This window comes from Choloepus didactylus, chromosome X (assembly GCF_015220235.1).
Source record: "Choloepus didactylus isolate mChoDid1 chromosome X, mChoDid1.pri, whole genome shotgun sequence".
In the NCBI taxonomy this organism is placed as follows: domain Eukaryota; kingdom Metazoa; phylum Chordata; class Mammalia; order Pilosa; family Megalonychidae; genus Choloepus; species Choloepus didactylus.
Genome location: NC_051334.1, coordinates 20,001,434 through 20,014,264, shown reverse-complemented (window position 1 = coordinate 20,014,264; position 12,831 = coordinate 20,001,434). Strand labels below are relative to the sequence as shown.

Here is a 12,831-nt window from a genome sequence, read left to right as displayed (position 1 = left end):
ACTAAGAATAAACAAATATGTGTGTGTATGTGTGTATTTATGTATTTGGAGAGAGAGATTGGAAGCAAATGTGGTAAAATAATTGTGAATCTTGGTGAACAGTATAGAGCATACATTTTACTCTTCTTTTGAGTCTCTTCTGTTGCTTTGAAAATTTTCAAAATAAAGAATAGGAGATAAAAATGTGATTTAAAAATTTAAAAAATCTATGTGTATAAACATAAAAAAATAATAAAATTAGCATTTCTTGATGACTTTTACCCCTTCTCCCAATACTGTACTTATTTCTATGATCCAGCCATATATCATAGAATCTTAAAATTTGAGAGTCCTTGGAATTCATCCAGGCCAATGTTCTTCACACTATGGGTGGAACCCAACACTGAGTCATAAATAGTGGGTCACTGACCAGTGTTTCCATGAATGCGGTAGAATGGAACAGAACAAAAAATATCACGGGCCTCATCCCTTATTAAGAGAAGTCTGTTTGGGGAAACTTTTGTTTGAAATACATATATGTGTCTGTATGTATATGTGTGATAGGTCTCAATGAAAAAATCTATTTCTTACTATGGGTCATGCTAAAAAAGGTTTGAAAAATTCTGCTGGACCTACAGTTAAATGCAAGACTGGCCATTCTGTTCTTTAACAGGGCATTTTGGGGGGGGGTATCCTTTATTGTTGGCATTTATTCACAAGTTAATTTGTCATCTTTCTGATTCTTAATATGGTTGCAGGATAATTTATGGAGATACTAATTATATCTCCCTTCTCCTAGTCCAAGAGTTTTTTTTTTTTTTTGCAACAAAAACTTGTTTTATTTTTTCCAAATACAGATACAGAAGTTTGCATGTTTTGCAAATACTGCTTCAAAGCAACATTTCTATATACCACACTTTCTGTTACAATAGTGTGTAAACCATAGCTATGTATCCACGGTACAATGTCGGCTCATCAAGGGTCCACCTTGCATACACTCATTACTTAAAGAAACAAAATGATGAGTCGTACCAGAACTGTTTTTGTCAAGGCAATTTTTGTTGGTAGATAGTTTTTCTCAAAAGACAAAACTTCAGTAGTACGCAACTAATGGTAACAGTAATGTCTGCAAATAATTTCCAGGGCTCCAACTTGGGGTTAATTCAGTCTGACCCAGGAATTAGGGATGGAGCCCCTCAACATGGCTTTAAATTAGGGAAGCACACTGAAGTCATCAGTACTTTGAGTGTCCTCCATCTTCCCTTGCCCCCAGACCTCCCTGCTTCTCTAAGGATAAATGTAACAATGGGTGAAATGGGATTATTTCCTCTATAAGACTGAAACAATAAACCCATAATGGCCAGTTGACAAAATTAGGGCAATTCTGTTTCTGCTTCAATCTTTGAAAGAAACGTTGACTACCTTAAAAGTTACAGCTTCCCCAGATGTGATACTCAAATGTATTTTCATAAAAGAAAAATCAGTAATCTAATAATACAAGTCATCATACCTCACAGTTGTGGCTACAGAAAATCATCCTGTTTCTTCCCTTTTAGTCCAAGGGGTTTTGCACCAAGCAGGCCTTAGGGACCAGGAGTGCTGAGCAGTAAGCAGAAATTGCTTTCAAGTCTCTGTTTTTAAGCCTAAACTCTTTGAGGGAAGTATGCTGAGTTGAGAGAGAACAACTTCATAGTCTCCACCAAAGGTTTTATTTGAATTAATTTTATTTGAACTCATTTTAAGTATCTCAAATAAAAGATTCCTCGCTTTAAAATGAAGGTATCGGACTGACACAGGGATTCTTAACCTGGGGTTCTGCAAATCCATGAACTTGGAAGAGAAAAACATTTCCTCTTCATTTTCACGAATCTCAAACAAAATCAAGCATTTCCTTAAAATGTGAATGTAAGTATCACACCACAGTAAGCATCAGCAGGACCTGTGGTTTGTACCAATAGAAATCATGGATGTTTTCCTATCATATGGCAGTTGTTGTGGATATCCTAAAATATCATTTATGCTCATCACTACTTCAAAATTATGGTAGTTAGACTGCTACCAGATCTTATCATTTAATGGATTAATAAAGAAGCACATATATTACTATATCACAGATTCATAATTTTAAATATTTTGATAATGGTATCTTCAACATAATTTGTCTCTTTCATAATCCTATGTATGATGTTTTATGCATTTAAAACATTATTCTGAGAAACCAGACTACCAAAGGGTCCCTAGGTCAAAAAACGTTTAGACCCTTTGGACGGGAGGGCCTCTGGTTTTCAATGTGCACAGTTGGTGTGTGCACGGGATCTTTATCAGTCCCTCTGGGAGAATGGTTCATAACTTGAAAAATTATCTCTTTGACAAGGTCACATGGACATTTTGATTATTCCATATCTGACTTGAAGTGCAATCTAATTGGCAAGTTGAAATGCCCAAACTTTCAAATTCAACTCCAGACAAACCCTTCTACTATAATGATTCTCTAATTCATTCACAGCAAAATGTAGGGAAAATAGCACCAGAAACTGAACCAGAAGACCTATGTCTTACTCCCAGCTCTGCTGTCTGATTCTGGGAAAGCCACTGAACTTCTCTGAGCCTCATATATATAAACACATTTAGATGATCATGAAAATCTGTAAGTTTCCTTTCCAGTTGTAAAAAATTCTATATTTCTGAAATTCTGTAGCTTTCTGCTTTTCTGCTGGATGTATTCTTTGGGATTCAGTTCTTATTATTCTAGCTTTAATTAGTTCATTTGTTTATCAAATATTGAGGGAGGAATAACTAAGCAACAAAGCCAGGATGATTCTGGGAAGATTTCTCAATGAGACATGTTTAAGCTGGGTTTTGCAGGCTAAGTAGGAGTCCATCAAGTGAAGAGAGAACAAGGGCATTCCAGACAGAGAGGACACTGCATATAGAGGTTCAGGGTGTCCAGGGCCTACAGTGAACTGAGGGACTTGATAGGGATTATAGGGGAGCAGACTTGTACTGAGTCCAGCCTACTTAGCTTATAGGAAACAGGAGACGGTATGTAAACAAGTGAAGTGACATGGTAAGTTTGTGTTTGGAAAAACAGTGCTGAAGGCAGTGTGAAGAATGGGAGAGACTGAAATCAGAGAGACCAGTTAGAAAAGAAGATACTGCAACATTTGAGAGATCAGGAAGTCCTGAATCAAGACACTGGCACTCGGGAAAGGGAAAAAAATGGAAGTAGCTGATCTTTATAGGAGACTCGGTGGGTTAATGAGGGAGAATCAGGATGACACTGGTTTCCAGCTAGGACAACTATTTGAAGGGTGGTGCCATGAACCAGAATAGGACACACAGGAGGAAGGAAAGTCTTGGGGGGAAGAAAGCTAAGCTTTGAAATGTTGAGTTTGAGGGGACTCTCTGATCTTGAGAGAGAGAATCAGGCCAGTCTTTGGAAATATGGGCATGGAGAAAAGTAGGCCCAGAGATACAGAATTATAAACGTCACACAAAAGGCATCTGAAGCCATTTCATCAGCTTTCTCATCACCATCAATGGCACCACCATCTGCCTGGTCCTTCTGCAATGTTTCATATCACCTAGCCTGTCAAATCCTGACACCTGAGCTTACTAAGTCTAGCAACAACTTCTCCCTCACCTCTGCCTTTCCAACTGACCTTTATTACTCCATAACACATCGCTGTATCAGGGTAAAGGCAAGGTTGCTATAGCAAAGGAACCTCAGAGTAAAATAGCTTATGTGAGATGGAAGTTTATAATAATCGAGGGCCTGCAGGCCTGCAGGGCAGCTCTGTTCCATGAGGACATATAGGAACCTAGCCTGGTGGGGCAGCTCTGTCATTCTCAGCAGCCCTCTTGGGTCCAAGGGGTTATTCCAAATGTTGACATTTCCCAGCTGGTGGAAAGAAAATTCAAGGCAAGCAGTTATGTTTTTATGGAGATAAATATACATTACTTCTGCTCATATCCCATTGGCCCAAACCTGGTCACATGACCACACCTACCTTCAGGGAAATGTAGTATCCTGCTGGGAAGTCACATGATGAACTCACACTCAGTGGGGCTCAGTGACTAAAAGGTAAAAAAGGAAAATGGACACAGAAAATAATTAGCAATCTCTGAGACTTCCAACCCCTTTGGTCATCTAAGTATCCAGGCAAACCCTTATTTCCACACGTAGGATACACTTATCCCTCCCCTTGGGAGACAGCCCAAAGTACAATCCATTTACCGACTATAAAATAAATCTAGCATCTCTGGGTAACACGCAGTCCTCTACATCTGGTCCAGATCTAGTGTCTCATGGTCCAGCAATCTGTATGATAACAACACATTATTCCCCTCTTCCCCTGCCCACTACTCAAATTTCAATATATAATGTGGAGCAAGAACAGGATATATATAGAGAAACTTACGTTTGGAAAAGGGAAGAATGCATATTGCTCAGCAGTTATTTGTGCACAGCAATAATGAAACCATGCTAGGCAGGATGTGCAAAGATTCCCTGCCCTGGAAGTGAAGAAGTCCTGTGGTTCTGCTCTCTGGGAGAAATTTTCTTGCACATGGTCTTCTCTGGACTTTGGCTTTGTCCTATGAGACATTCTTTCTTGACCATTATTCTCCACAGCTGTGTTGGAAGTGGACTGTAAAGAGTGGGCCTATGCATACTGATCTTTTTGTCTGTTTGTTCTACCCGTTACTAAGAAAGTTGTGTTAAAATTTCCCACTATGATCAAAGATTGTCAATTTCTCCTTGCTATACTATCAATTTTGTTTTATATATTTTGAGGCCAGGATATTAGGTGCATACGGATTTAAAATTATTCTATCTTGCTGCTGAATTAAACTTTTTATTATGAAGTGACCTGCTTTATCTCTAACAATGCTTTTTGCTTTGAAGTCTATTTTGGAGGATAGGAATATAACTATATCAGCTTTCTTTTAGTTAGCAAGTGGGGGGTAAATGTTTTGTCATTCCTCTCTACCTTTCTTTATGTTTTAAATATATCTCTTTAAACAACAGTTAGTTGAGTTTTGTTTGTTTATTTTTAATCTCACAATCCTTTGCTTTTGCACTGGAAAGTTTGGTCCACTTACATTCATCATAATTACTGATATATTTGCATTTAAATCTACTATCTTATTATGCACTTTCTCTTTTCCCACCTGTATGGTTTTCCTTTTTCTTTCCTTCCATGTCTTCTTTTGGATGACTTTTATCATTAAGTCATAAAAATCTCTCTATTCTTTGGTAGTTATCCTACTATTAACATGTACCTTTAACTTATAAAATATCTAATATTAATTGATATCTTTCCTCTTTTCCTGGATAATGCAAAGAACTTAGAACATTTAATCTCATTTAATCCCCTCCCAAACCTTTACGCTATTATTATTGTTATACATTTTAAATATTTATCTATGTGTCTATCTATGTATCTATCTAATCAATCATCACCTACCTATTCCCACAGGACATTATATTAATTGTTTCCCATAGTCAGCGTTCCTTTAGATTCACCCAATGTCCGGAGTTCCTTTGAGTATGCTTTTGCTGTTTCTTTATTTTGGTGGTTCTTGCTCTTGGTTTTCTGTCTCCTGTTAGGCTTGGTTATCTATGATTGTGTTTTGGACATTGTATTAGTGAGGGTTCTCCAGAGAAACAGAACCAATTAAGAGATTTATTATAGGAATTGGGTCATGTGACTGCAGTGATTGGCAAACCAAATTCTGTAGGGCAGGTCACAAGTTGGCAACTCTGACAAAGGTTTTGATGAATTCCCAAGAAGAAGCTGGCTGGCTGAAATAGAGATAGAAATTCTTCTTTCTGACAGCTGAAATCATCAGTTCCCTTTTAAGGTTTTCAATTGATTGGATGAGACTTCTCTCATTGACAAGGCAATCTTCTTTGCTGAGTACAGAAGTAATCAGTCACAGATGCAATCAACTGACTAATGATTTAAATCCATGAAATACTCTCACAGTAACAATCAGGCAAGTACTGGCTTGACCAAACAACTGAGTACCACAACCTAGCCAAGTTGACACATGAACTTAACCATCACAGACATTATATATGAAAAATTATTTGCAGAAATAATTTGAAGTTATCTGCCGCTACAGAGGATTTACATCTGATTTTTCCAGGATCAAGACTCTTTCCAAGTTCAAGACTCCAGATTTTTTAACTAAGCCACTTCCAGTTCACCCTTATTCCTAGGGTGTGTGTATGCATGGGGTGGGGGAATGGTTTACAAGGGTTTTCACCCTTGGCAGGTCCTGATCTTTGACTTTTGTCCCTCTACACCCAGGAGGTTGTCAAGAAAACAGCTCGTGACCTCAGTTGTCTCTTCAGGATTGGCTAATGACCCCGAGACAAAAATGGCCAGGGTTCCAGGTTCACCGCCCCCCCCCCCGATTTCCATTCTCTGCTGGATTTCAACCCTGTAATAAATCACTATTTAGCTCTTTGATGATTTTAAGAAGATGTGTAATACATTATGTTTAGCAGAAAGGTTGATCTGACTTATCCAATGTGTCATTAACGATATTAGAAATGTTACTTTTTAATATCTTATAGAACAATGTTTCTCAAGATGGGATCCATGGACCATCTGCATCAAAATCATGTTATGCTTGTTAAAAACTGAGATTCCAGGGCTACCATCTCAGAGCTCATTCAGAATCTATGGCGCTAAAATCCAGTGTTGAGGATTGAATCATGTCCTCCATAAAGACATGTTCAAGTCTTAATCCACGCTTCTGTAGGTGTGGACCCATTTGTTAATACGACCTTTGAAGATGCTATTATTAGTTAAGGTGTAGACTCATTTGTGAATAGGATCTTCAAAGATCCTATGTATCCTAATATCTCATCATTTGGAAAAAAAAATCCTCCTTAAAACAAGATGATTCTAAAGAAAAACTCTCAAGAACCAATCCCCTATCTGGAGCCAAAGTCTAGTCCTGTCACATTCATCCATCCCAGGGCTAGTGTTCATTTTGATCAGTCATGGCAGGTACTTCAGTGTGCCTGTTAGTCACAGATGAAAGGTTTGAGAAAGAAGTTAAGTTACCTAAAGATACCTTGAGGCCAAATCCACTGGTGAATCAAATTATGCACTAGCCTCAAAAAAAAGGATCTGGGAAGCCATTTCTTTTACGAAATGACAATTATAAATAGTCAGATTTCCTCCCAATAGTATTATTTGGCAAAATAAGAAGTTGTTAACACCATGTTGGTCTTCAACATTTTGTTGAAATTTTACTGGTTCAAGAAATCTGTAGATCCAGGAATTACTGACTCACAGCTCCTCAAGCCACTCTAGATTCCAGTATTTAAGGAAGCTCTCAGTCTGCCTGCTCAAGTCTACAAATAGCCGGCGAATCTACATTCCACATTGTCAGGAACATGATTAACTATCTTATTTGGATTAGCCAACAGAATCTATGCTCCCATATTTCTGTGACATGGTTACTTAAATTTCTTAGCTTTTGTGATGCTTTTGAGTTACAATGCTTTCACTAAATGTCTTTGCTTTCTTGCAGGAAAAAAAAAAAAAAAAACACAGCCAAGCAGTTAGGGAGCAACACCTTAGATTTGTCCTTTACTGCACCAATATGCAGTGTCTTGGATTTTATTTAACTTTTAAAGGAAAAGTTTTGAGTGAGATCTTGTGTTTTCTACAGCTGAATAACCTTAATATGGAAATGTGCTCATGTTACACACATTCAATAGAAAGCTTCAGAAAATCTGAGCTTTTTAATCAAATGATCTTGCTCTCTACTCAGAAAATGAAATCCTTGGGGAGACTGCTACTCAGAGCAGGCTTTGTTCTATTATGATATTCGTTTTCTTTTATTTCTCTCTCACCAAAAGGACACTTTTCAAAAACCACCTGAATAGGGAGGATGGTATTACAAATGAGCTGTTATGACATTAATAAAAAGCAAAATCTGATCTGTTTTGGAAACTCCTATCAGTCGGAGAGTGGTTTATATGTGAACTGTGCTAAATTCCTTGAAGTTAAGCCAACTCTGAATATGCCTTACTGATGAAATAGTGGCGTCACTTCAGTAGTCCAATATGCCAGCATACATTTCATGGGCCGTAGCATGCTAATAACCTATAATGACTGAAAAACAATCATCACATGCCCTTATGGTTTCATTTAACCACATTAATCTATTTTAGTAATGGAACTATTTAGCCTAGTTAAATCTATATAGATTATGATTCTAAGGAAAAAGCACTTTGTGAGTAATGAAACATCTGAAAAATCTGTAGGTTTGTAGCAACATCACAATTTTAGCTTTTTACCGATTCACTAGTGTCGCTAAAGTAGAAAACTGGACTTGGTTTAAATCCCTATCTTTTATTTCTGCAGTCTCTCTATAAATTCATTCATGGTTATTTATTCCACCAGCTCTTACCAGATTAGGTTTGTGTCTGTTAAGGTGGGTGGTATGTATGCAATGCTTGACTATTGTTAAGAAAAATTACCTAAATTTAGCCTTGGAAACAAGGCTTTTAAAAAGGACGACTGCTTGTCTTTTCCCTGTTGGACTGAAGCTTTATTTAAAGGGCTTTATCTAACTGGCCCACCCAAAGATTATTCTCTAGGGGAATGCACTGTTACTTGATTTACTCTTTTACTCATTTGCATCTTGTAGAGATGCAAATGATTTTGAACAGTATAAGTTATAATCCCCCAAATTAAGGTAATTTGTTTATTTATTTTGGGGCTTTTAAACTGTACTTTATTCGTTACTATAACATTCTCTCTTTTTAAACTAATCAACCATAAGCAGAAAAAGTTCTCTGACTGGAAATACTTCCTCAGCCCCTTGGCTATCAATAGGTAAATCATAAAGGTCACTTGATCTGTAGTTCTCTCCTCTTTTACAGCACTTCAGAGCGGTGTGTGTGTCTGTGTGTCAAACCACAGAGGTAGGAAAGACCAAACTTTAATAAATTATCTTCTTCCTTGTAGAGAATTTCCAAAAATAAAACTGACAAAAAGCTTAAACCATGCCTTTGATGAGTGCCAAAGGGCCTCGGGCCCACCTCCTCCTATTTGAAGAATTAATCAAATAGATTAAATAACATTAAAAGAGAGCGTTCGAGCCTTTGTAGGGCACTTGATAAGATCGACCAAGGCTGCGAACAACTGCGCTAAAAAAGCCTTCCAACATTCTCATTTGCCTATTCTTTGGACCACCCAGTCCTGCTGACAGAGAGGGCAGAGATTATTCTGTTTCATCCACAGGGACATGCAGCAATTGTGGAATAAAAGATTACATTCTCCCCGGACCGCAACACAATCCTCTTGTTTTCAGCTTGGCATCTAAAACAGTCATCCATCACCTGGACCCTGCTACATATGGCACGCCACATCCCAGCTCCACAAGGCCCACCGCGGTCCATTTCTTGAAGGAGAACATTTCAGCCTCCACTCCCAGCACGGGAGGACAGAGAGCCAGGCGCCTCGCCGCTCTCACGCGAGCCATGGCGGCGACGGCGCGGGGCCGCGACCGCGAGGTCGGGTCGGGACAGGCGGGCGGCTATGGCGGCTCCGTGGGGCCAAAATTATTGCTTGCTTGCTTGCTTGCTTGCTTGCTTGCTTGCTTGCTTTATCTATCTATCTATCTATCTATCTATCTATCTATCTATCTATCTATCTATCTATCTATCTATCTATTGTTTTGTTTCTAATTTAGCAAACTTATTTCAGCCTGCTTTTCCTTTGTGAACGTATAAAGCCCTATCTCGTTTTTTCTTTCTCCCTTTTTTTTTTATTAGAGAAGTTGTGGGTTTACAGAAAAACCTTGCTTAAGATACAGTTCCCATATGCCACCCTATTATTAACAACTTGCATTAGTGTGTAACAACCTTGCATTAGTGTGGTACATTCGTTATAATTCATGAAAGAACATTATTATAATTGTACAATTAACTATAGTTCGTCATGTATGATAGGGTTCACTGTGTTGTACAGTCCTATCACTTTTAAAATTTTTATTCTAATAACATGCATACAACCTAAAACTTTCCCTTTTAACCACATTTGCATATATAATTCAGTGCTGTTAATTATGATCACATTGTTGCACTACCATCACCACCATTCATTACTAAAACTTTATAATCAACCCAAATAGAAATGTTACAATGTAAGCATTCCCTACCCTCATTCCCTACCCCTACCCTGTCCCCTGGTAACCTGTATTCTAGATTCTGACTCTGTGAGTCATTTGTTTATTCTAACTATTTCATATCAGTGAGGTCATGTGACATTTCTCCTTTTGTGTCTGGCAAACCTCTGTCTCTTCTCCTTTGTACCAATCTTAACCATTCTGCTTCCCTCATTAATGCATAAAACCTGTGACATGTGTTTATTCTATATTTTCATTAGGGTCGTGATTTTTAAAAATTATACTTCTCTATTGTAAAGAAGACACCTGAGGAAATGAATCTCATTACTTTAGTTCATCCTCACCTATCTGTGGAGCACAGCAAATATTAAACCAATGTGTTTGATTCTCCCCTCTAAATTCTACTTACTGGTAGTCTTCTGGCAGAGTCATCAAGCTTATTGTCAGGAAAGAAAGGACAGACAGGTGCTGTCTAGAACAGAGAGGCCATTGATCAGCTTTGAAATTCAAAGCTCATTTTCTTGACCTCTTTTTAGTGAGACGTAGTGAGATGTACTTAAAACTCGGGCTTTTTGAAGAAAGGGATTTCTAAATAACAAAACTTCCCTTTTACCATCCAGGCCTTGTGTGCAGGATAGAAGGGGGGTCCACAAAGAGGAGAGGGGAAATCCCACCCCATCTGGACTTCAGGGTTGTAGGGAAAAGAAAAGGAAAGTGGAATCACACTAGACAGGGTCCTGGCTGAAGTACTTGGGCAGGGGAGGGTGTTAGCTAGGCTGCTGGGAAAGCAGCGGACTGGAGGCGGAAGGGCTGGATCCTATTTTACCTTGGGAGGATTAACCACAGCCTTTTGCCACCTTGAGGTCGCAGAAGCCACATCCCCCTCTCCCACACCCACGTGCCCTCTGGGACAGGAGCAGAGGTAGGGGTGGAACTCAGGGTTCAGCACTAACCTGAGTCATCTAGAGGCTGTTTACCTACAAAGACATGTTGGAGGGTTGGATTGAATTGAGATTAATAAACTGGATTCAACCTTTTTCTCCCCTACCCATACCTAGAGGGTGGGGGCTTGTAAGGTAAATCAGAGCAGGTACGGAGAAATAGAAAAGCTATATTTTCTTTGCCCAGCCGAATACATTGTGAGTAAATTTGAAACTTTGCTACATATGTCTACCTTGCATGCCCTTCCATCCTTTTTTTGCTACACATGATCAGCAAATGCGTTCTTACTTTTTAATTTCACAAAGGTCCTGTCCTATTTTGCTTTTGGTTTCTGGTCTCCATCTGACACATCTGTGTAGCCTCTACAATGCTTCTATCTAACAAGATAAAGTCTGCCATAGACTTGACTAGCAAGTACCAGGAGTTTAACCACTGTGATTATAGATTTGTTTGTTTCTCCTTAAAGCTGCTAACTGCATTTTTAAAAAATGCAATTTTACTGAGATACATTCACACACTATACAATCTGTCCGAAGTATACAATCAACGGCTCATAGTATCATCACATAGCTGTGCATTCATCACCATGATCAATTTCAGAACATATTCATTACTCCAGAAAAAAGAAATAAATATATAAAAGAAAACCCAAAACATCCCATATCCCTTATCCCCCTGCTTACTGCATTTTGAGGGTGTGTTATTAGGTGCAGTTTACCAAGTATAACCTGTTCTATTCACTTCCTGGCTCCCTCTGGTTGGAGAGGGCCACTTGAATGATTGTCATGTGTGTCACTTCCAGGCTGAAGCATTTTGTTGCTGACCTGCAACCCTCAGAGTTCTTTTTCCCCCTGGCATGGCGACTGGAAACGTTTGAGATCGTGGCTGAGCCATCGACCTGGGTTTCTAAGACACTTCGGTGACAGAGATCCCATTTGACCTGTGACAGACACATAGCATGAGTGGGAACTAGATCTTTGTTGTTAGGGCTTGTTTGTTACCATAGTAGCACCTAGCCTATCCTGTCAGAGACAGGTATTTTAAAGAAGTGCAGTGACTTACCCAAGATATTTCTTCTGAAGAGGACACTGGGTGGTGTTTCCTTCTAATGGTGCATCTCTTTATATATGCATGTTTTTTCATAGTGAAAGAAGTAAAGACAATTAGAAAAATATAGTTAAGCAAAAAGAAAAAGAAAAGAAGATCCATAGTCCTGTTCTGCAAGCCTCACTAACCTTTAAAATTTATTTCCTTTAATTTTTTTTACATGAGTAATTCATACTTACTATTGAAATACGAGAAAATACATATTAGCAAAATGAAAGAAAAAAAAACCACTCTGCAGTCCCACCATTCAAAAATAATCAGCCACCTTTGAGGTGAATATTCTTGTGGACTTACATTTATGTATATACACATTCTTAGCTTTTCATCTTTGTTTAAGGGATTTTAAAAGAATACACTATTTTAACTTGCAATTTTTCTCACTTAATATATCATGAAAGGGTTATCATGTCAATAAATATATTTCTACATCATTTTATTGGCTGTTCATTTTTCTGTTGTAAGATTGTACCATGACTGATTTTACTAATCCCTTAATTTTGGACATTTGAATTGTTTCTACTTTTTTACTAAAAAAAAAACAAAATCCAAAACATTAAGGTTGTTTCTACTTGTTTTTGCATGGTGATTAATTTCCTTATAGCCAATCATTTCCCTAGCATCAATGCTTAGAAGTGGAATTTC

General features: G+C 38.2%; 1 long non-coding RNA gene across 3 annotated transcripts in view; it reads right to left on the bottom strand.

Moving 5' to 3' along the window:
• The window catches only part of LOC119522797, a 34,388-nt gene extending 24,888 nt beyond the window's left edge, over positions 1-9,500 (bottom strand). For 2 of the 3 annotated variants that reach the window (XR_005214537.1, XR_005214536.1), the window contains exons 1-3: positions 4,401-5,437; positions 4,217-4,300; positions 3,990-4,056 (exon numbers count right to left, since the gene is read on the bottom strand). This is a non-coding gene — a long non-coding RNA (uncharacterized LOC119522797). The other variant, XR_005214538.1, reaches the window with a different exon arrangement.
• Positions 9,501-12,831: the final 3,331 nt, after the last annotated feature.